At 47.3% G+C, this 18,951-nt stretch overlaps 1 protein-coding gene across 1 annotated transcript in view; it reads right to left on the bottom strand.

The window, feature by feature from the left end:
• Positions 1-15,702: 15,702 nt before the first annotated feature.
• Positions 15,703-18,951, bottom strand: part of KCNJ3 (potassium inwardly rectifying channel subfamily J member 3) — a 644,250-nt gene continuing 641,001 nt past the window's right edge. The window contains exon 4 of the transcript XR_008972951.1: positions 15,703-15,720. The gene's annotated coding sequence lies outside the window, so the exon portion shown is untranslated. The remainder of the gene's footprint in view (positions 15,721-18,951) is intronic.

Below are 18,951 nucleotides of genomic sequence, written 5' to 3'. Positions count from 1 at the left end.
TGGGACACTCACGCAGGACCCCCATGACTGGGTTTCACTAACTGATCAAAACCAGGGTCCGGGGGCCCTTTGCCATCCCAATGCTGCCAGGAGCTTTGCAGTGGAGACCCTGGTACCAGCAGCCATTGGCCCACTGCCCTGCCAGGGAGCCTTTATGTGCCGTGCCAGGTCCCCTCCGTTAGCAAGCCTGAGGACAATGCTGCCCAACTGGTGTGGCGTCCACTGCGCCTGTGCACACGGTCAAGTTAAAGAGCTGTAAGGTCAGCTGTAGCATGTGGGCATCAGCTGTGAAGCCCCTGTATGGGCACTAAGTGAAAGAGGAAAAAGCCTGAGCTTGTCAGTATTTTGCAGCTTGCTTGAAATCTGGTATTAATAAATTTAAAAGAAACGCATGGGATCCCAAATCACAGAGCAGGAGATGTTTTTTTGTTTTTTTTTTTTCTTTTGTTTTTTTTGTGTGTTTTTTTTTGTTTGTTTGTTTTTTTTATAAAGGGATCCAACCCACTGCAGTGCATATTAATATTGAAAGGAAAAGAAATGAGTGGGGAAAAAATACATTCATACTTTAAACCCCCAGTAATTTCAAAGTCTAGCCTATGGTTATATTGTGAGATTGAAAACAAGAAAGAAATGGCAGTTCTGGTGTTTTTCCAAGGCTTTTCTTTGTAAAACAAACTCTCTTCAGACGTGGCAGGCAGTTCTGATTTCAGTAGGATTTGCGTGTATGGCTGGTGCGTGCTTAAGGACCTTCAGTAAGCTGGAGTGAAGGATAAGATTGCAAAAGGACTGTTAAAAGGGGAAACAATTGAACAGCTGTTTGGCAGTAAGGAAGCTTGGAGGCAAGATTGAACTTAAATAATACCTTTGGTTTGGAAATAAACGTTTAAGCGAACCACGGACTGTGGATTCATTCTCCACGCTGGCATTGTTTTTCCATTTCTGTAGCTTCCTTCCCTTGCCATTCCTGACCATCTCACCCAGCAGCTGGAGCACTTGGATCCCACTCCAGCGTGCCATCCTGGTGTGCCTGGTGTGGCACGAAGGGTCATGCTCTGGGCTTTGGGTGCATGTGGCCCCCCCCAAGGAGCCAGCCCAGGGGTACAGCGTGGCTCAGACGCAGCTCTGCAGGGAACCTGGCTGTGGATGAACTTTAGCCCCTCAGACCTCAGTCCCCAGGACTGCGGGAAGCATGTTCCTCTGCAGATGGGAAAGGCCAGATAGCCTTTTTTTTCTAACAGGGAAACATGTTACAGGCAGCGTCCAACCCTGTGTGGGGCAGGGAGACAGACCCTTGACATTCCTCTAAGCCTCAGCTTCACACTTAGGAGTTACGACAAAGTTGTCGCTGTTTTGGTATGGTCAGGCATTCCCTCTGCTAGCTCTGTGCTTTGGCTCTTCTCCCTGGCAAGTATAAGTGCTCCAGATAGTTGAACAGATTCCTTGACACAAGACAGCTGCTTTTGTAGGGAGGAATTAATTTAATCAAGGTTACTCCATCATTAAAATAATCCAAAGTGTCAGATGGAAAAGCAGAGAAGGAAGCTAACTTGAAGATGAAAACTCAACATTTTTTCCAGCCAGAAGTGTCTCAGAAAATGAGCTAACTCTGCAATAAGTCACTCTGTCTCCATATAATATTTTAGGAATGTAGAAAAAATACTGTCCAAAGAGAAGTCTTGAAGGACTGATCTCTTCCAGAAGCCTGGTTGGCTTGGTAAATTGTATTTCCTCTCTGGAACATAAGAGACCATGCAGAGGTGAAGACAACACTGTGGTCCGCAAAAGCAAGATTAGACATGTGGTTGCTCCTACCATCCAGAATACAAGGGGCCCTTTTGGCTGAAATAGCAGAAAATAGTGCAAAAAACTACCAAGCTCTTCTTTTTGCTACAAGGCAGGATCTTAATTACTTGGTTACTTAATTACTTCCCATTATAGAGCACAACATGGGCAGCCAGCATGGATATGGATACAGGCACTGTGTTAAGCAAATCATGTTGAAAACGACATTTGTTTAAAGAAACCTGCTCTGTGCACGGAAGGGGACAGCAGCAAAGTATCATCATAGAATCAGAGAATGGTTTGGATTGGAAGGTTAGGTTGCTCAAAGCTCCATCCAGCCTGCCTTGAACACTCCCAGGGACGTGGCAGCTACAACCCCACAAGGTTCAAGGCCAGATTAGATGGGGCTTTGAGCAACCTGGTCTAGTGGAAGGCGTCCCTGCCTGTAGCAGGGGGTGGAACTGGATGATCTTTAAGGACCTTTCCAGCCCAAACCATTCTGTGATCCTATGATTCTCTGTCTCAGGATGCTGGCATCTCAAATGCTGCAGCTGTCTGAGCAGGCTGGCTCTTTCAATCTAGTTCACATCAGATTTTTGTACATGGTCCCAGCTACAAAGTCATGCTTTAGTTTCTGAAATACAACCATATCTACCAAATGTTAATAAACTACTAGAATAGTAGTGAATACAATTCACATTTTTCTGTTAAATCACTTCCCAGATATAAGTTGTTAATGTAATGAAGTAGTAGGTATGTGCACTATATAAACACAGATGCATCCAACAGCATGTTGGCAAGTGGCAGATAAGCCTCAAAACTTGAATTAAGACTTGGTTCTCATGTAACTGCCGGAGAGGAGAGTTTCTGTGCAAATTCCCTGTGCATTTGTTTGACATGTTACTAACTGTAACCTCCATGGTGGGATATCCTATTTTTCTTACTACGGAAATTCAGTCAGTAAAAGATTAGGAAACACTGAACTTAGAGTACCCCGGTAGTTCATCTGTACTGCCAGAGTATTGGTGATTTTCTTGAAGTCTCCACACCCAGCAATTATATGGTCAGATGAGAATGGAAACTTTGGCTTTGAAAGAAAAGTTTATGGTTGTGTTCTGCAGGAAAACCGCAAAGCCATAGATGTAGAAAACTGGGAAATACCAGGCAACTGTGTGTTGGATGCTTAAAAATCTGAAGACTAAGACACTAAAGTTTACATTTCTATTTTGAAAGGTTTCTGGATTTTTAAGATGACCTTGTTATTCTGGGTGTGGGTGATTTTCAGTGCGTGATGGCTGTGGATGTTTTTTAGGTGATGTTTGCTAGGTAGCTGTGTGAACAAAGTATGATTGAGAGCAGCCTTCCCCCAAATGGAGCTGGTTATGTAACAGAAGATTAGAATAGACATTTATGTTTATTTTTTGTTATAAATAGTGACCTAGATTCACCATGACTCTCATGAAATATGCTGCTGTTACGTGCATGGTGGCATGCGAGGGTGCGAGGATGCTGGTGAAAGTGGCTGGGGTACCCGCACACAAGGGGGAACGCGCCAGAGTACATTCGCTGGGATTGGGAATGGAAATAGCAGTGGGGCTTGGTAATTTGCATAGAGGTCATGTTTTGCCAATATGTGTCTTGTAGAAGCAGACAGCATGTAAAAAAGGATGGTTAAAACCTGACCCAGTAATGTTTTTAAATTTCAAATTATGCATAAAGTATGCATTAAATTAATTAGGGAATTCATTAAGAGGAAAAGAGTAAAGAAACTAGTTAGCAGTGTGCAACATTTAGTAATGTAAGTCATTTTCTATAATTGTTATATATAATTTGTCTCATAACATTATCCTTTGATAAATTATTGCAGCATTATATGATATATGTAGCTTATTAACAGTTTCATTAATTACTATTAGAGGAAAGACACTCTGAAATCTGGAACACATAAGAACAAATGTTGAAGCAGATGGTTGAAATTAGTGAAAAGCAATCGGTTGCTGAACCCTTTTACCTAATTACATTATTACATCAAAATAGTTAAACTAAATTTGTCAAGTTGTCGGCAAAGCACGGGGATGTTTGGAGCTGTCGCCACGGTGTGGGGATTGCTCCTGGTCCCCAACTCCTCACGGGGTGCAGGAACCTCCCGGACATCCTCCACTGGCTCCAATGCCCCTGTGCCCTGCTGGACCTCCTGGCAGATCTCAGACCTTGACCTCCTTGCCCCTCACCTGCATCCCTACTTGTCTTCCTCCTCCGTCCTCATCATGGTCCTGAAGAGCATCATTTCCTTCACCTTTCCTATGCAGTCTCACCGTGCCCAGGCATGTGTTCCCAGGAGTACACAGGGTCAGGTCTAGGGTCAGCAGCTTTTGTGGAGTTTGGCTCATCCAGGTCAGGGATGGTGAAAAGGCTGCAAGCAGCAGGGCTGGGTACAGGGATACCCAGCTCAGCTGTGTGGGAAGAGATGGACACGCTTGCTAGAGAAGTGGTGCCACCTGTGATGGGGAGCAGTAGCAGATGTCATTTGTGTTCTTTGCAGTCCGGAGAAAAACAGCCTATGTAGACAGTGCTCCACAAGTACGAGCATGTTAGCAGCAGCAGCCCTGGTGGAGTGATTTGGGGGGTTCTCAGTTTCAGAAGGAAAGATTTCAACTTTCCAGCTGACTCTGCAACGAGGAGAAGATCTATTTGGAGGGAAGCAGGAAAGCTGTGATGGAGTGAGAGTGACTTTTGCAACTCTTGTCGGTACCAATGCTAAATGGGTTTCTAGCCTCTTTGCCCAGCTTGTTGCTGGGCTTCTTTGTTTTCTTGATACAACCCTGAAGGTTACTTCTGTTTTGGACCAGGACCCATGAAAGGACGTTTGGAAGATAAACAACCCCTGAAGAGCTGGATGAACAGTGCCTGGGTCTGCTGGGGTACTTGATACACAAACCTCGAGCCATGAACTCAGTGAGGAGAGGCACCTGCATTACTGCATGCTGTGAGCTAGAAAGCTTCACTGATCACCTTTACACAGAAATTTGTATAAATAGGTTGCAAGGACATAATAGGAGTAAGGACTTGTGAGGAATCCCAAGTGTGGCATCAATTTGTTCATTTGTTCCTGTAGGTCCCAGACACCACATACAGTTACACGGTACATTTTTGCTGGTGCAAACAGATTTACAGCAGCATTCTGTTTAAGCTTCCTGAATTCCTTCTGTTTACACACCAATAAATACAAGGACATATGAAGCACATAACTCCCCTGTGTCCTCGTAGCCCAAATATCAGGGTAGCCTCCCTAGGAGGGTACCCTTCCTCTTCCCCTAGCTAAAGCATTATCCAGAGTCTAATCGACTTGTGTTTCTGGCGTGTAAGAGCTAGCCTCTCCTCATGCTGACCAGAAGAGCTTCCTGGATGGGGAAGGTTACCTTCTGCAGAGGATTTTCACACTTCAGTAACTCTGACCTCAATTATCAAAAGTGTTGAAACTTGAAGAAAAACTGCAGAAAAAATAATTACTTCAAAATAAGGTATATAAGAGGAATGACTTTCAGAATTATTAAAGGAGGAAATTTAGTAAAGAAACAACATTTCAACAACAAGGACATGAATGTGTGAATTTTGATAGGACCTTTTTTTTGTTTGTTTATTTTTTCTCTACACTTAATTTCAGTAAATGTGGACACCTTCCAGAGGATGGGGTGGACCCTGCTCCTTACCCCTCCATCCCGCCCACTGCAGCACTTCCCTGGGGTATTCCCACCCTGGCCCACTGGCTAGGGAAAACCAGTATTATCCCAGCCCTTCCAGCAGCTGTCTGTTGTCTGAGTCCTCAGGAAGGGGTGAAAGTTGCCCTCTTGCCCAGGACCCCCTGCATAGCCCCACAGCCACCAGCTGCTCTCTGCCCTTCTGGTCTCTACACATCCGGGTCCCCGGCTTCCCTTCCTGATGCTCCATCTGCAGAGTGTACCTCAGAACAGTATTTGCCGCCCTGCCAGTGGGGTGGCTGTGGCTATGGGGGTTCCCAGCCCTGCCGTGGGGTGGCTGCAGAGTGGGGGGCGTCCCCAGCCTACTGGTGGGGCAGACCCTGACCGTTTGCTCAAGGCAGCTGCCTCTGTATGCCAAGGGTGGTGGCCCTACCATGAATGCATTAGCAGGAGAGTTCAGCCTTTCAGTCTCAGCCTGATTAATGCATGAACGGATCCAGATTTTTGTAAATATGTATACTTCTGTATGTGCTCAGCTCATGGGGCAGAGAGTTTGAAGCCTGTTCAAAATAATTATTTAATATCTGAGGTATTTGACAGCTCACCTTAGCTATACATTATTTTCTCTGTCTCCTGCCTGAAAGGCTAAACCCATTAATAAAGATATCAAAAGTGATGGTTCTATAGAATGAGTTACAGGTGTGCAATCATGTAGACCTTTGTTAGCCAGTGACAGTGGACATTAGCACTGAGTGCAACTTTCCTCTAATATTTGCATGGCACAGCAATGCAAATTTCCTCTAATATTAACAGGGCACACATCTATTAGTGAACAGCAAATACGAGAGGACTGGGACATGGCTGACCTATATTGCTAGTGGGAATAGAGACAAATGTCTCCAAACCCTGTTTTGGGGATGTCTGGCTGGCTGCAGGAACACTCACCCTGTCGAGGCATTCCTACAGCTCCTTCTCCATGCTGCTCCCAAAGTGATACAGAAAGCCTTGGTGGGGGATCTCCTGCCTGCTGCCTCCTTGCAGCAAGCCAGGGCCTGGAGCCTGGGAGTGCAGAGACTCTTCTCCCACCCTTTGATTTTTTTCTGTGACATCTGAATGATGTTGGATGAGATTTACAGAAGCATGTGAGTGAGGCAGGACATCAACTCTGGGGCAGTTCCTGCAGGAGGGGTGGAAAGGCCTGGGTGTTGTCCAAGTATGTGCAGCCCACCACCAGAAGTCTGGTAAAATAAACTGGTAGCACTGTTTATCAATATGAAGTCAAAGATAACAGCCTCCCTTCTGGGTCTTGGCTTACTCCTTCATCTCTCTTTGAGGGATAATGTTTCTCCATTTGGGGACTTAAGCTTCTGGGTTCATGTATTAAAATGAATCACTTCTTGTACTAGTTTCTGTACGCAATCTTTTAAGAAAAGAGGGACATTTTCCTTAGTACAGGGTGTGTGTTTGGTCCCAGCTCCTGCTCATAGTGCAGTGGGAGCAGCTCCCCACTTGTGTGTGAAGCAGATGGATGAGTACTTCTGGTCTCCCCTGCTCTCTGCACAGCATCACTTTTCCAGTGCAAAGTGAGTATTTAGGAATTTGTACTGTTTTTACCACACATATTTCTGGGAAATGCTTTTCAAAGGTTTTCTTCATTGATCTTGCTGATCTCTCCAATTAGGACGTTGGCAAAAATGAAAACAAGCGGGGAGTTCAAAAGGGTTAGCTAACACAACTGAAATGATTCAGTTTGGATGTTTTTTTCCTCAATACTTCCTTCTCTCTGGCAGTAAGCAAAGGTTTGAAAACCCTTTATGATATAACAGAGCCCTGCATCATTACTTGGAGCTGCCTACACTGTGAGCATCCTTTCCTCCCCCAGGGGAGATGCTGTCTTGAACCCTGGGGCAGAGCAGGGTGCCTGTGCACAGGTACAGAAATGCTGCTCTGCCTGAATGTGATCCTGCTCCTCCAATGCTGAATTAACTCTTCCTTTTGAGCCATCTGTTTCACCTCTCCTGAAAGACACTAGGCTGCGTGTGCTCTGTATCCTCAATTGCTCATGCAATACGTTAATATTTAAAAAGTACTGTAATTGGTAAAGCAACTGATAGCAGCAAATGTATATTCCTTATATGAAATTTCAACATGAGTGCTCACAGAAATGGATTAACTTAAAAAAAGCCTTGCATAAAATCCAGGGTAACCAGGTGGTCACTGTACTTGACAGTCTGTCCTGAGAATGAGTGATGATGTTTTGGTAGTTTGATGGCCATGAAGCAATATGTCATGTAAAGACAGTCAGCATGGACGCCATAAGGCAGTCTGTCATTGCCTTGCTGAGCAATTCACATGCATGATGTATAAGAAAGTAAAAATAATCAGTAATCTATTGCAAGCCAGGGAAAGTAATCAGTAATGTGTAATGTACTCTCCTTCAAGTTGCGAATCAAAATAGTTTCCTAAGCAATTTCAAAAGCTCACACGTTATTTAAAATATAATTCCTGGTCTGGTTCCTGGTGTGTCCAAAATCAAGTCCTAAGCATCCCCATCACACACCGGTGCCTGTAGGAATGAAGAGGCACATCACACTGCTGCCGCCGACCCTGCTATAGAAGAAGCAAATAACCAGGATCTAGTATTTCAAAGTATTTCTCCATCATAATAAACTGAGAAACTGATCCTCCCACTATGGTTGGTCAGGAATACATCTGGTGTTGTAGAATACGAACATAACACAGGAGCATGTTTTTGGATGGTGCAAGGAGGCAGTGGGGCCCAAGGGCAGGCTGCCTTCCTCCCTTTCAAAGAGGCAGAAACAACAGCAGGTTTAGGGAAACTGAAGTAAAACTTCCACAAGTTTTCCTTCTTGGCTGACCACGCATGCCCTGCTCCCCTAGTGTCCGGGTGCACAGAGCTGCTCATGGGAGGCTGGGGGCTTCGCACCCTCCCGGTGTCCCACAGCTCTCGCTGGGCATCGCTGTGGTGGACCAAGAGACCTAGCGCAAGGGCTTGACTGGGAATGCCGCTTCTCTTACAGCAACATGGTGCATTTACATGTTTTCCCTCGCAGGATCTGGAGGGGATGTCAGAGAGGATTGCAGGGCTTGGAGGACGGGGGGGACGCTCTGTGCAGCCCCGGGGCAGTGACGATACGCCCTACTTTGGAAAGAGAAACGAGGAGCGTTCCGGGAAGCAATGGTGGAGAAAAGGGATGCACTTTCCCGCCGCCGCCGGGTGGTGCTTTTGCCTGCAGCATCGCCCGCGGGCAGCACGGAGCTGCTGGTCAGGGCCAAGGCCTTTGGACCCATGGCCAGGAGCTGCTGCTCAGCGCGGGGCCAGAGGGAAGGCTGGGCTCTTGGCAGGGTCTCTGGTGGGTGGGAGCAGCGTACCTGCCTGCCTGCCTGTCTGTGCGGGATGCAGGCTGCAACTCGTGAAGGGATTTCTATAACAGCAAATAAAGCTGTTTCACATCCTCACAGCCTCTTAGTGACTGAGCCAAGGGGAGTTGTGCTTTACAAACACAGAAATTAAATATTTTCCATATGTTTTATTAGCTGTGTCAGAAAGTTTTGTAGCAGAGGTGCAATTGCATATCTGCTTTCTTCAGGACACCTTTAAGTGGCGTTGTTCCCTTTTCCACTGCATGTGGGCAGTTTCAGCCATGTTTTACCCACCAAGGCACAAGCACAGCAGTCCTGTGCTCTCTCCTTTTGCAGAGACATGCTGTGCTGTGCTGGAGCAAGTTACACTTCTGCCCCCTTTTCAGCCTTGGTCAGGCAGAAGACATGAGGACTCACCCAGGCTGGGGACACTCCACATGAGAAGCTGGACCCTCCAAAATCCCCATGGGATTGTGCCCTCCCCAGCACCCGGGGTTCATTAAGGATGATATTAGAACAGAGGCTGCAGTACCTGCGCTGTGGGCTGGGCAGATGTCATGGATTAACACCAGCTGGCAACTAAGTACCATGCAGCCACTCACTCACTCTCCCTGACCCCCAGTGGGATGGGGAAGAGATAAACCCTGTAGGTTGAGATAAGAACAGTTTAATAATTAAAGTACAATATAATGCTAATCCTAGTACTAGTACTGATGCTAATACCAATACCACTAATACCACTAGTGCTAATACTTATAATGAAAAGGAAGTAACACAGAGAGTGATAGAACTGAAAAAAAAACCCAACCCCACAGCCAAGGAAACGCAAAACCAAGTGAGGCACAATACACTTGTTCACAACCCACTGACTGATACCCAGCCTGACCCAAGCAGCAATCGGTCTCTTGTGAGTGACTCCCCCTAGTTTATATACTGAGCATGCCGGCTGTGGTATGGCATACCCCTTTGGCTAGTTTGGGTCCTGGCTGTGCTCCCTCCCAGCTTCTTGTGCTCCTCCTCCCTGGCAGACCATGGGAAACTGAAAAGTCCTTGATTAGGGTTACCAGCATTATTCTCAGATGAAAGCCAAAACACAGCACTGCACCAGCTACTAAGAAGAAAATTAACTCTATCCCAGCCAAAACCAAGACAACAGGCTTCTGGCTTGCTCTGTCCAAAAATGTCAGAGTGGAAATAGTGCTACTTGCCTCTTCTCACTTGTCCCATGTTTAGCAATCTTTCTGTTTTTCTAAGGGCTTAATATACTTTCATTTGCATTTTACGAAGGTTGTGTCTCTGCCAGGAGTTGGACTTGTGGCTCTCCCAGGTGATGGCTGGGGCCACTTTCCAGTGGTTGGGCTAAAGTGGATCAGCCAGTTTTACAAAGTTCCAAGAAAGATCTGAGCCCTAACCCTAGGAAAATATGCCACTCTGTGTGAAGCACAATACGTTATTTCCATGCTCAGTGTTAAAACCTGTCATTGGCTCTCCATGCGTCACCAGCTGATACACCACCAGCGCTTAACACCTGACTCCTTATCCCCCATTGTTTTCTTGAATTGCACATCCTGCAGATGGAACTGGTGGCTTTTGGAAATGACGTTCAGTTGTTTGTCCAGGATGCTGAGGATTTCTGTTGTTTGTTCAAGTCTTTCTGACATTCATGTCCAAAGACTGATTCCCATCCTCCAGACGTCAGTGTGGAAGAAGCTGATGACCTGGAGGATGGATTTTTTAAAATGCTTTTGAAGATCTTGGAGCACAAGACTGTACAGCCCTTGGCAAGCCCTGTCCTACGCAGACAGGTTTCTCACAGACATGAAAATGGTTTCATTTATAAGTGACTTGAAAATTCATCTGCACAGGTGTTCCTCATGCTGTCATAGTCCTTGATCCTCAGGGCTGGTGACATAGTGAGGGTGGGCAGGAGACACATGAGGTGCTGGGTGCCTGGGAGATGCATGGCTGCTGGTTCCATAGCTGCCCATATCCCATCTGCCCACCATTTGCTGCCATGTTCAAGCGCCTCTATCATCTCCCCAGCCTTTTGAAAGTTTGGCAATTTGTGTCTGTTGGTAAGGAGCTGGGCAGAGTGGCCACCTTGGATGAAATCAAGCAATTCAGCTGACTTGGACTGGAGCTTTTTTGGAGTACATGTGCATTTTAGCTCAGTTTTTATACTAAAAGGAAAGGAGAGTGGGACTGAGAACATATGGCTTAACGATGTATTTGGAGATGGTCATTTGCTCTATTTTCCACCTGAATAAATTTAAAGGCGCAGCTGAAATTAACATGTCAAATCTCCATTTGAAACGTAATCTACTGTCATGTGGATGCTACTGAATATGCTAATAATTAGAACTTGGCACCTCAGCTTAAGCACAGCCACTAGAACCATAGATTCATAGAAACATAGAATAGTAGAATCAGAATCATAGAATCACAGATTGGTTTGGGTTGGAAGGTACCTTAAAGCTCATCCAGTTCCAACCCCCCTGCCACAGGCAGGGACACCTTCCACTAGACCAGGTTGCTCAAAGCCCTGTCCAACCTGGCTTGGAACACTGCCAGAGATGGGGCAACCACAGCTTCTCAGGGCAAACTGTGCCAGCACCTCCCCACCCCAACAGGGAAAAGCTTCTTCCTAATACCTAATCTAAATCTCCCCTCTATCAGCTTAAAGCCATCCCCCATTGTCCCATCACTACCTGCCCTTGTAAAAAGCCCCTCTCCAGCTTTCTTGTCAGCCCATTTAGACACTGGAAGCTGCTCTAAGGTCTCCCCAGAGCCTTCTCTTCTCCAGGCTGAACAAGCCCAGCTCTCTCAGTTTGTCTCCAGAGCAGAGGTCCTCCAGCCCGCGGGGCATATTTGTGCCCTCCTCTGGGCTTGCTCCAACAGGACCACGTCCTTCTCATACTGGGGGCCCCATGGCTGAATGCAGTATTGCAGGGGTGGTCTCATGAGAGTGGAGCAGAGGGGGAGAATCCCATCCCTTGACCCTGTCACGTTGCTGGTCACGAAGCCCAAGACATCGTTGGCTTTCTGGGCTGCAAGTGCACACCCTGCTGGGTCACGTTGAGCTTCTCATCAGCAACACCCAAGTCCTTCTCAGGGCTGCTCTCACTCCAGTCTCTGCCCAGCCTGAGTTTGTGCTCAGGATTGCTCTGACTCAGGTGTAGGACCTTATTGCTTAGCCTTGTTGAACTTCATGAGTTTCACATGGGCCCAGCTCTCCAGCTTAATTCAAAGCGCTGGTGTTTAACTTACTTCACAGCAGTGCTGGAAATAAGGGCACTGAATCTTTTATATTCATTTAAACAGATTTATTTGCATCTTCCTTAGTTGAAGTGAGTGCAGTTTAGTCACATAATTCACTTTTATGCCTTTGGAAATTAATTCCTTTAAACACAGTGTTTGGTCCATAATAGAGACTGCCTATATGGTAATTGATTTAGTAGAATGAAATTAAATGGAAGTATTTAAGAGAGTTTATCTCTTTTTCTCTTCATCAGCATCCCTGACTTCTAGCAGACTCGTTCTGCCAGAGGAGTCACTAAAAGCTGAGGGAAGGGCTGGTCTGTGTGCCAGCTGGAGAATCCAGGCACCATGTCACTGTCTGCGACCTTCTCTGGTTTTCCAGGAAAACCAAGAGAAAGCTCCCGGTAAATAGCTCCACCAGCAGACAGTTAAGCACCAGACAGCACAAACCTGAGGGATTTGTGAACTACCACCATGCAGATGGGAGAAGGGCTGAAAAATGAAAGCACAAGTATTCCACAGAAGTCCATCGAAATCATAATGAGGATAATTCACAATAGGTTCCAGCTCTGCTCTGAACCCCCAACCCAGTAATTAAAAGTTCTCTCATTTTTTAAAAGAAGCTTATACCCATTGGGTACTTTAAATAATACTATGAGTAATGTAAAATAATTATCTTAAAAATGCACCTGTGCTGCTGTGAGTTTTCTCTGCAGAAGGGTTTCAGGTTAGCCAGGATGAAGGCATCTCTGGTAGGTTTTCAAACCCTCTGTCATGCTGGCGGTGGTCTCAGATGGGCAGAGGGAGAGAGAAAATGTGAAGCTGTAAATACAAAGCATGAAAAAAGCTCATAATGGCTTAATTTCTCCCTGAGCATCAGAAGGCGTGTGGGAGGAGAGTAGGAGTGTGTGGACTGAGTCACTGAACATAATTCCATGTGTTTGGGTTTTATTTTAATTATCCACACCAGCAGTTTTCAGGAAATCTCCCACCTTTGTGCTCCTCCCAGCACACCCCGCTGGGTACCAGCGCAGCCGCCAGCGCGAAGGGGAGGCATGGTCTGGCATTGCTGGAGTTGACAGCCTGTTTGCCCAGCACATAGCCAGCATCCGCCTCCTCTCCTGGCCCGAGGCATGGGCTGAGCACAGTCGTGATGGCAGGGCTGGGGAAGAGACTTATCCTCAAGTAGCCTGGCACTGTGCCATCCCAGACACTCTGAAGGTGAAATTGCAGCACGAATGGCTGATTTATTAATCACAGGCACCTTTTCATAAAAAGGCAGCTGTATTTGATATTATTCTGCCATTACACACGGTCTTATGCTGCAACTGCACATGCAGGACATGCAGTGAAGACTTCAGTGTTCAAGAGATAAAAAGATAGATAAGGCTACTGTTCTGCACCTGGAAGAAAACACCACATGTTTGTGTCATCCCTGCTACAGACAGCAACATCCCAACCATGTCTGTGGTTACAGGTACCACAGAATTACTGAGAAACCCCTTCAGCAAAAGTGCTTTACAGACAGCAAATACATTTCTTCATGCAAGGTGCTGAAAATTATTATGGCCAACTCTTCCGCTTTTCCTAGTGCACCAGCCTCTCGCTAGTACTGCAAGGACTATATCTCAGGCTGAGATCCAAGCCCTGCTATCCTGACTGACTCATTGGTCAGGGAAGCGGGAGGTGGGTGTACCAGTAGTCTCCCAACAGCTCCTCTCATGGCAGGGGTCCTTGCTGGATGCTTCTTTTCTGCACATTCTCCACTGGCTCATGAGCTTAGTCTGTAAATTCTGGAAATCGCTTTTCAACTTCAGCACAAAAGGTGCAGACCAATGTCCCAGCTGCCAACAGGACCATCCATGCCGCTCGGCAGGGACCCACACCCCTCCACTCCAGCAGGAACCATCCTCCCCAGGAGGGGAGGTGGGGGCAATCCCTGCCCTACATGGGGAGCTGCCCTGCAACTCCAGCAGGGATGGGGCTGCCAATTTCTGCAGCGCCATCTATTGCCGTCTCTTCTATATAGAAATCTGGCCTGATGTCCTTTTACTTCTCCTAGTTAACCCTTTTGCTGAGTGGAAAGAACTAGTGGGAGCCATGGATGAAACCAACAGCCTCCACAGTGGCAAGGCAGAACGACTTCTGAGTTGAGAGGGGCTGAGCTGCAGAAATATCAAACTTCAGAAATATCAAGTTACTTTGCCTCTTGGTAGGGGACCACCAAGGCATATGTAACTTGTTTCAGGGCTGAGGGAAAGGGGAAAACGTTAGTTAGGATTTGAAAGTCTGGGGAGAGACTAGGAAATTTGTACAGATAAGCAGCATGGAGGATTTTGAGCTTCAAATCCAACTCATTCAGGTAAGCTCAGGCTGAGCACTTAGGAGATCTGGTGACAAATTCAGATGTAGTGGGTACACAAATGATCTAAAAATGCAGATTAGAATTCAGTATCATAGTGTCATCTTTAAAATAAAAGTGCTTAATTTCTAAGATAACCTCATGGGTTGGGATTGGTGGCCGACCTGAACCTTGGTGCTTGCACTGAATTTACTGCCTGTGCCCCGCAGCTGCTCAGGTGGGGTTGTCACGCAAAAGACAGACAAACCTCTTCTGTGGCAGCTCGAGCTGGGACTGGCTTTTGCTACTGATTTCTTTGGCTTAATTTTGACAATATTTGCTTAAGCTCCTCTTTGCTCCATTGAGCCGGCTTCTTTTGGAAAGACACAAATGGGCCAAGACACTCCCTGTCCCTCACCACTGGCCAGGTGCTCTGTGGATTCCCAGCTCCTGACACTGAGGATGTGCAGGCAGACCCCAGGGCTGCCCTGCACCAACCACAGCAATGCACATGTCACCTCTCCATCTCCCCATCACACCCAGAGCTGTGGGAGACAAGTGGCTTTTTGGCTGCCCCTTGCGACCTCTCATTCCACCGGGAGACAGACAGGCTTGCCATGCAGAGCTGAGCAGGGTGAGAGGTCAGTGTGCCCCCCTGCCAGAAGGATGGGAGGAACTGATGGCATGAAGATGGTGCTGGCCGCCCATCAGAGCTGCTGCCAGCAGCATCCCAGTGTGAAACCAGCGTACCATATGGTGAGTAGGTATGACAGCATCTGAGTGGGGTGGTGGGCAGTGAAGCGGGACCGTATATGATCATCCTGTGAGCTTGCGGGAGGAAGGATTCCAGGACCAGAATATCAGTGCAATGCTGTCCTGAGCTTGTGCACATATGGCAGAGAAGATATACCATTATGAGTCATTGAGAAATGTAATAAAAATAGGTTCTGCTTCTGTGTAAAGAAAATAACAGGTACTAATTAATCTCTCTGGCAGAGGGGAGCAGAGAGGAGAGCTGAGGCAGGCAGGGGACTGCTCTCAGCATGTGGACAAGGTGCAAGGGAGCAAAGCAAGGTGCTCCCAGTGCCAACATGTCAAGAGAGTTGATAGAAAGTCTGGAAAACCCTGTGTGATTCCAGCTGAAAAGATATTTTCTAATGCTATTTGTAATGCGTATGCAACTGAGCAGGCACTTTTTTTTAATTTCTATTCCACAGAAATTAAATTAATTTTAGAAATGGCACTATAACTATTTTCCTGCCTCAGGGACCATTTGTTTTAAAAATCATTAAAGATTTTTATATGACACTGCACTGACATTTGATGTGAATAAATTAAGGGAATTAGTATAAAACTGTGTTCTTTCTTCATAGGCTTCCCAGCACATATCTGCGTGCACATTCATTTGGTAAGGTAGCCTGCGTAAGGGCAATGGTGTCAGTATGTCTGGAAGGGGATGAAGGTACATCCCCAGGGCAGCTCCACCACTGAAAGTGTGGCTCAGGATGATGTCTCTGTGGCTGTTCTCAGTATCTGTGCTCATCCTTAGAGGGGGCAAAACTCATTAGTAAGTACCCTGATGCAGCAGTGTAAAGCAGCCATCACAAGGAAATGGTTCAAAACAGAGACATCATCACTGCACTGCACCTCCTCCCTCGGGCTCCACAGGTTCTGACCTGACTCTGGAGCCAAAGCATCCTTGCTGGGATTTTACACACTGCCATGGTCCCAAGCAAGCAGCCCTAATGCTCTCACCAGGGGCTGGCAGGATTGCTGCCAGATGTGGCAGGTGCATGCTCTGCTTTCTCCTCCCTGCCTGCTCTGTGTGCCCTGGGCCCTGCTGACTGCCCACATCCTGAGCGTTCTCATGTCAGAGCAGGACTGGGCACTTCCCTGGCCCTCTGCAGTGGGATGTGGCAGCACCAGCTCTGGCATGCTTAGCTGTGTGCCACAAATCCTCCTCAGCACCTTCAGTGTTTCCTGGGGACTCAGAGCAGATATTTAATTTAGGATGGGTCCAGTGGCTGACTGAAACCTTCTTGGTGCCACTTAGCCCCTAGAAGAAGTTGTGCTTCAGGCATGTAAGCAAGAAAATCACTGGTAGACAAATGAGCTTGCAAGAAACAGTGTGATGCCCTGATCAGAATGTAACCTGGATTCAGACTTCAAGTAAGAAGTATTGAAACTTTATATTTTACTCTCTTTTAGAAGAACTCTTGGTGCCTCTTGTGGTTATCTCTTGGGATGAATACTTGCAGATACCTCCTGTGGGGATGTTACTGCGGCTGTAACTCCAGTTTTGCTGGGGTCTTCTGAAAAGGCATACTGTTTTATTTTCTACAACCCCATCATTTCTGACTGCATATAATTGCCGTATGAACATTACTGAAACCAGTAGGGGAAATAGAAAGCATCAGAAGGTATGTTAAAGGATGACATACTTTTTTGTGTTCTGACCCCACCATGTGATATTTAAGCAAATTGCATTATAACATTAGTGTTTTCCTCTGTGGACACAGATGGTCAGCAAGGTTGCAGTGATGTACAAGCCCCAGGGGTCCCAGCCAAGGGGGTGGATGTGATTAAGACTTGTGGCTGTGGCTGTGGAACAAACCCAGGGGAGAAGGCTGGATGGACAGAGGCTGCAGCTGAGCAGTGTGAGGCTTCCCTGTGCCCCCTCAACAGCTCAGGCCACCTCACAGCTGCTAACCCTGCACCATCCTCTGCTCGTCCTGTCTGCCCATTTGAACAACCCCTCACATCCCCTCCAGCGCTGAGCTCACTGCTGAGCCTACCCCATCCCCGCTCTAGAAACTCAGGGAAATGTGGCAAGAGAGGGCCCAGGACTTAATTTTCACTTCCAATAGCTGCCGCAAAACAGACTGCGTTTCACATGGAGAGGACTGGACAGTTCCTGCTGAAATCAATGGCAAGTTTCTCAGACTTATCATCATCAGTGAGAGCACATAGATAAAGGGAAGGCACTTAATGAAGTGCCTCTGTATGCAATGCCATTAAGGACAGATTAATGCAATAAACTCAACATGCAGCTATACCTTAAAACCATTTGGGAAATGAAGTTAGTGCAGGAAGCAGCTGCTTTTCTGTTAGGAAAAAGACCATGCAGGGACAATTTCCAACCTGTGTGCTGATCTCCAGTGTCTGCAGGTGGGTTCCCTAGCAGGATCTGCACTCCAGCCTTCACCTGGACAGTAGGGCTGGATTTGAATTCCTGTGAGTGTTTCATGTTTCCACTCCCAGTATCTCAAGCCTTGGCTGTGGGAAGCCTCCAGCAATTGGGTCTCTGAAAATGAATGCCAATTTTCTGGACATTAGGGATGAAAGCAGGACTTTACAATTATTTGCTGAGTCCAGTTTTCAGGGTTCAACCCTGATCTTGTTGAGGACTAGTAGTACCTGTTGGGGGGGGGCAGGCCAGACATCACAGCCCCTTAAAGACAGGCTGGAAGGGACCTTCAGAGGTCACCTGCACTTTGAGTGGTCCTATCTCCTTCTCAGCAGATGTATATCAAGGTGCTATGTAAGACAGCTCCCTCTTCTCTCCTCTACTCTGCAACTCTTCCCATTATTGCATTCCCCTTCCTGCCTGCCCATGTTTTTTCTGAAACGCCATGGCCCAATTCAGCCACCCCAGCCTGCCCATGGCCTTTCTGATGGGGAAGCACAGGAGGACTGTCCTTCATCCCACAGGCTCAATGGCTGCCCATAAGCTGGGGCAGTTCATTAGCCTTCTGCATTGGAGAGCTCTGCAGAGGCAATGCATTTCAGATGCCTAGATGCACTGCTGTCCTCGAGGCTAATGTGGAGTACGACATGTGGCCAGCCTTGCCCCCGTTCGGGCTGTGGAGCTGTTTCTCCTCTCTGTCCGGGCTCTGTCCAGGCTCAGGGGACCTGGCCAGGAAGTGTCTGTCTCACCTACAGTGTCACACAGGCCCCTGGCTGTGTTCAGCATCCCAAACCTCTCTTGTAGGGGGTGGGTATGGCTCCTTCAATGGGGCTACTCTGCAAAGCTGTCGAGCCTGAGTTGTTCTACTCATCCTCTGTATGGACTTCAGCAAAAGGGCTCCTGCTTGAAGCAGCAGAGCTGCCTTGAGCCCACCTGCACAGACCAGGCTCCCTTCCAAGCACTACCATGTGCAGCTGCTTCAACATCCCAAGCCCACACCCTGGGCAGCTCTGCCACCTGGCCCCGGCTTGGGTGGGCTCAGGACACATGGGTCTGGGTCAAAAGCTGCTCCCCTGGGCTGCCCCCTCCATGGGCTGGCTGTGCTCCCTGCCAGCCACTGCCTCCTTGTCAGTCTGGGTACAAATCCTGCTGCTTGCTTGGCAGGGCAGGACCCGGGATGCTCCAGGGTGAGCTCACAGGCAGGTACTCTCTGTTCCACCGGTTTCCCAGAGTTCTGATGGGTGTCGCAGTGTTTTGTCAAAACAACCCCTGACAAATGAGGCCCGGCTAAAGGGGATTAG

The sequence above is a fragment of the Pezoporus wallicus genome, unplaced genomic scaffold (genome assembly GCF_028554395.1).
Source record: "Pezoporus wallicus isolate ANWC-B61680 ecotype Strahan unplaced genomic scaffold, APGP_CSIRO_Pwel_v1 contig_736, whole genome shotgun sequence".
NCBI lineage: Eukaryota > Metazoa > Chordata > Aves > Psittaciformes > Psittacidae > Pezoporus > Pezoporus wallicus.
This window is presented reverse-complemented; position numbering and strand designations above follow the sequence as displayed.